This window comes from Macrobrachium nipponense, chromosome 11 (genome assembly GCF_015104395.2).
Source record: "Macrobrachium nipponense isolate FS-2020 chromosome 11, ASM1510439v2, whole genome shotgun sequence".
Classification (NCBI taxonomy): domain Eukaryota; kingdom Metazoa; phylum Arthropoda; class Malacostraca; order Decapoda; family Palaemonidae; genus Macrobrachium; species Macrobrachium nipponense.
In genome coordinates, this window is record NC_061087.1 from 21327802 (window position 1) to 21333806 (window position 6005).

The 6005-nt window shown below is 35.0% G+C and overlaps 1 protein-coding gene across 1 annotated transcript in view; it reads right to left on the reverse strand.

The window, feature by feature from the left end:
- LOC135217024 (uncharacterized) overlaps window positions 1–5775 on the reverse strand; it is a 313643-nt gene extending 307868 nt beyond the window's left edge. The window contains exon 1 of the mRNA XM_064252995.1: window positions 5476–5775. The gene's annotated coding sequence lies outside the window, so the exon portion shown is untranslated. The remainder of the gene's footprint in view (window positions 1–5475) is intronic.
- Between the last annotated feature and the right edge of the window lie 230 nt (window positions 5776–6005).

The window sequence follows — 6005 nt, forward strand, 5'->3', positions numbered from 1 at the left end:
TTTTCCTTAAACTTATATATTTCTTAAACTTATATATCTTATCTTATATTTCTTAACTTATATCCTGCACATAAAATTCAGCTTGGGGTTTTCATACTAAGAGACTCCGGCTATGAAAGTCAGCGGCTCGGGGAGGATGAGTGAGGATAATATTCACTCTACTTTTAACGGCTTCCTCTCTCTCTCTCTCTCTCTCTCTCTCTCTCTCTCTCTCTCTCTCTCTCTCTCTCTCAAGCCGCAACAGGTACGGTGGATTCTTGGCTACTTTAGTTGGTTTCTTTCTAGTCGTTTGTTTTTTTATTTTATTTTATGTATATATATATTTTTTTTTTTATTTCTTCATTCAGAGATCTTCATTATATTTAGGCGATATCTCATTTTCTGCTTCGCCTCTTGTTTATTCGGTGAATTCTTTTTCTTTTCTGCTTTCGGTTTCCCCTTGATCTTTTTCTTTCTATTTTCTTACATTGCATATTTCATTTTCGTTCATTTTGTATTTATTATTCTTTTTATATTTTCATTTTGCGTCGTTCTTGTGTCGGAAATAAAAAAAATTCGAGCCCATTGTAGAAATAACTCGAACACATTGTTGAAGTAACAATAATTCGAGCCCATTGTAGAAATTACAACTCGAACGCATTGTAGAAGTAATAATAATTCGAGCCCATTGTACAAATAAGAACTCGACCGCATTGTAGAAATAACAATAATTCGAGATCATTGTAGAAATAACAAAAACTCGAATGCATTGTAGATATAACAAGAACTCGAGCCCATTGTACAAATAAGAACTCGAACGCATTGTAGAAATAGCAAGAACTCGAACGCATTGTAGAAATAGCAAGAACTCGAACGCAGTGTAGAAATAGCAATAATTAGAGCCCATTGTAAAGAAAACTTAAAACTCGAGTACAATGAAAAAAAATATTCATTATCACATCGAACTTCAACGAAAAAGAAAATGAATTACACCACTACCAACAGTTAGAACTGTAAGATTTAAAATAAAGCTTTAAAATACTTGGAATGATCCCGAATTTGGAATTTAAAATAAAAATTTTTTTTAAATTCAAATACGATCGCTTACCCACCTCCCCGCCCCCCAAACTAGTGTAAATTGAAAAAAAAATTAAACTTTTATGTCTGAAATACATTTGTATTTCCGTACAGCATTGATTTCGGGATTATTAAAAATTGTTTTAAATTTTACGATTGTACACAACTTTCGTGAATCTCTCTCTCTCTCTCTCTCTCTCTCTCTCTCTCTCTCTCTCTCCACACGGTGCTTTTATCCAGATCGTTCATGAGTCTCAACTGTTGAAGTAAATATCTTTTCTCTTGTTATCTGTCTCTACTCTCTGTTTGCGTTATTGCCGTTATTCCATCCATAACGTTTCCTCTCTCTCTCTCTCTCCTCGTCTCGTTCTCGTCTCCTCGTCTCTCTTCCTCTTCTCCGCTCCGGTCTCCTCTCTCTCTGCCATCAGAAGTAGTAAACAGCAACAGCAGTGTGGAAGAGTTTAAAAGAAAGCTAGACAAAATCATTAGGACACTGTGAATGCACAGTAAAACCTTCTCCTACAGATAAGTGAGTACACAATGTCTCCTCGGATGGACTAACAAGTCTTTGAGACATCCTAATCCTTTTAACTCCTTGTAACTCTCTCTCTCTCTCTCTCTCTCTCTCTCTCTCTCTCTCTCTCTCTCTCTCTCGTCGGAAAAGAATGAATTTGGTGTCTGCCAAATTCCGGGGGTATTTTCATACGAATGTTTATCCCAAAACGCGACAGACCAGTCAAGAGATTAGAACGCCGTTATGCTCTAAATTGCTGTTTTCATTATATGGAAAATCCAGCACAGGAATTTCCCCTCTCTCTCTCTCTCTCTCTCTCTCTCTCTCTCTCTCTTCTCTCTCTCCTACATGTAATTTTACTGTACTCTCTCTCTCTCTCTCTCTCTCTCTCTCTGTCACACACACACTACATGGCATTTTAATGTGTTCTCTCTCTCTCTCTCTCTCTCTCTCTCTCTCTCTCTCTCTCTCTCTCTCTCTCCTACATGTAATTTTTACTGTACTCTCTCTCTCTCTCTTCTCTCTCTCTCTGTCACACACACTACATGGCATTTTAATGTGTTCTCTCTCTCTCTCTCTCTCTCTCTCTCTCTCTCTCTCTCACACACACACACACCTACATGGCATCTTAATGTGTTCTCTCTCTCACCTCCATGTGATTTCACTGCGCTCTCTCTCTCTCTCTCTCATACACACACACACACACACACCCAGAAACACACACACACGCACATACTTACTCGACATTTAACCGTGGTACACGATATCCATTTTAGTATTTGTGTTCCGTAAACAGTCTATTATTTCTCCGCTGAACTGAAACCTTTTTGCGATTTTCGAATTTTTCGAAAATTCAGCCGAAGCTGTGAAGTTTTGGCGGTTAATTCGACTCCGATCAAAATCGTTCGAGCAAATCTCCCAGCTACTACGCGACCATAAAAGAATTTGCATATGAACCTTTCGTCTTGATATCGGTGTTTTTGTTTTTGCAAATTTAAACATAAAAATATGTGCAATTTTACATTCTATTTTTTTCACTTGTATGTATATGATGTATATATATATATATATATATATATATATATATATATATATATATATATATATATAATATATATATAATATTAGATATATATATATATATATATTATATATATATATACATATATATGTATATACATTTATATACTATATATATGCACAAGTGCAAAATAAAAGAATGCAAAAAGAGTAATATTTAAACAAATGTGTGTGTGTGTGTTATATATATATATATATATATATATATATATATATATATGTATGTATATATATTGTATATTCTTATTTATAACCACGAGAAATTTCAAGAATTTATTAATACATTACGCTACCATAATCAGTTATCAGTTATGAGAACTATTCTTACTTAGAGCATAGATTCACCACTACGTGATCAAAATAAACATCTTCTGTTTGTAATCAATCTGTCAAGTTTATCTTCCTTCTCTATATTATATTATATTATATTACTTTCCGTATATTATATTATATTATTTTATTATATTATATATTATATATATTATATTATAACTATTCCCTAATCCTGAGCAGATTTCTTTATATTTATATTGTATTATATTATATTACTTTCTCTAATTCTGGGTAGATTTCTTTATATTATATATTATATTATATTATATTATATTATATTATATTATATTATATTATATTATATTATATTACTTTCTATATATTATGTTAATATTATATTATATTACTTTCTCTATATTATATTTTATTATATTATATTATATTGTATTAAAAATACATTACATTACTTTTCTCTAATCCTGAGCAGATTTCTTTTAGAAATGCAACCTGTTTACTTTTACCACCGTATTACGAAATGCGATATATTTTTTTCGGCGGCCAATTTATCGGAGCTTTGTGAATTCGTAATGAGAATATTATTTTCGCCTTTCCTTTGATGAAGCCGTTTCTTTGTCTCGCCAGTTCAGGCCGCCGCTAACGAACTCTGGAGATTAGTACGGGTGATTGAATAGAATGGGGATGTAAAGAAGATACGGCTGATGAAATAGTGGGAACGATAAAAAAAAAAAAAAAAAAAAAAAAAAAAAAAAAAAAAAAAGTTTTATAGGAGAGAATGAATAAAAAAAAAAAGACGCGGGTGTTTGGAAAGAATGGAAGGAAACTTATTGCTGATAATAAAGAGTGCGAGTGAGGTTAACGGCTAAGGAAAAAGAATGGAAAAGAGAGAGAGAGAGAGAGAGAGAGAGAGAGAGAGAGAGAGAGAGTACAGCTGACTAAAGGGAGTGCAATAACAGTGGGAATACGTTCGGTAGAAGGGACTAGAAACCAAAGGTTGCAATTATTGAGAGAGGATGGAAGCAATAAACGCAGATGGAACAGAATTGGAAATGCATTGAAGAAAACTGGCAATAAATTATTGATTGAAGTTTTTTTAGTGAAGTATTAAGAGATCGTCTTCTGAGAGGCTTATGCCTCTGCGCACAAAAAGTAAATAAAAAATTTTCCTTTAGGGTGGGGGATTTTTTTTTTATTTTTTTGTGCTTTTCAAAAATACGTTCCGTTCTTTTCCTAGAGAGTTATTCGTGAAGCTCAACAATACTACGGATTTCGCAAAAATAATTTGTTTTCACCATAATTCAAAATATTATTTGAATGGCATTTACTGTCGTCTAGACAGGTTACGGATATTTATTGAATGCAGTGACTTGAAGTGGAGTAAAATAACCACGAATGAAGTATTTAAGAAATGTATATTTGCCTAAATAATAAAAAATATTTTTTTAAATAATTAAAATTTCTCTTAAAACGTCACCATTGATGCCGATTTGAATGAAACAAGAAACATTAACAAGTTTTCGTCACTACTAATTACTAGTACTGTTTATTACCAGAAACGCACAGCACAAGATACAAACCCGACCAGAGCGATCATAAAATTACCAAGAAGCACTGAAAACTCTTCCTGTGGTCAAGAAACTATTTCCTATCACCAGCAATACGTTTTTGTCCATAAATACCTGAACCGAATTAGCCGTTATGACCAGAGTAACCGAAGACTGACTGGTGAATTCTCTGCTTTGTGTGTTTGTGTGTGTGTGTGTGTGTGTGTGTGTAAGGTAGCTGAAATAGCTTCTCTCAAATAAAGCCTGCTATTAGGTCTAGATGATAACCTACGAAGACTTACATTGTGTAAATAGTAAAGAAAAAAGTAATTCATTACCAGGAAAAGATTTTTTAATATCAAACGTATCAGGAATCTGAAACAAAAAGAATGTGGGGCTGATGAGTCATCAGTCAGTGCCTATAAAAAAAAAAAAAAGTCATGAATCAGACCTGATTGATGACGCGTCCCTCAGTCCTGACTGAAGAGTTGTCACCCAGCGTCTAGCTGATGAGTCATCATCAGTCAGTGTCTGACTAGAGAGACAATGAGACATCAGTCAGCGCTGAACTGATGAGGCATTGATACATAGTCAGTGCCTGACTGACGAGTCATCATCAATCAGTTTCTGACTGGTGAGACAATGAGACATCAGTCAGCGCTTAACTGATGAGGCATTGAGATATAACCAGTGTCTGACTGATGTCATCGACCAATAGGCTGATGAGTCGTCGGTCAGAGTCCGATGAATCATTAACCAGCGTCTGACTGATCAGTTCATATCATGACTTTCCAAAACTGGGAATTTTTTTTATATAGTTTTATGCCTGAGGTTATTTTTCTCAAAGTTCGCCTAATACAGTGGCCATCGAAATAGCCACATTTAACAAAACCGTGAATGAAAAATAAAGATCTGACAATCAAAACGGACTTATTTTTGTTTTTCTTTTATAAGCGAGCAAAAGCGACGAAAACTCAAGTCTTGCATTACCTGAGAAAATGTCACTTGTTGTCAGCGAAGAAGTTTGCTAAGCGCGCTCTGTGCACAGTTCGCTCATTTTCAAGATCACCTTTTTGTAACATCGTTCAGATTTTACTTGTCATTACAGGCTTCCGTGTCTCTCTCTCTTGTAAAAGGAGTCAATTGTTCGCGTACCACTAGTGGCTGGAGCGCGTTAAATTAATTGATTAATGTGCAATGAATGAGATGGTTAGTACGACGAGCGTCGTTTGCTCTGTTGGCTCCTCTCAAGGTGCGCTATGAAGAGCGGTTGCGACAACCGTCCGTCACCTTAGGCGCCTGAGCCTAGACTGACTGGAGCTGAGTCTGGGTAGTCAACTCTCTCTCTCTCTCTCTCTCTCTCTCTCTCTCTCTCTCTCTCTCAACACCTTTTTCGCCCTGCTTCTCTGTCTACCAGTTTATATCAAGACCAAAGTGATATTTAAAGAACTGGAAAGGCGCGCACACACCTCTTAAAACCCATAGAGGAAAGGCTTCGCTGCGTCTATTTTTGGTCGAGT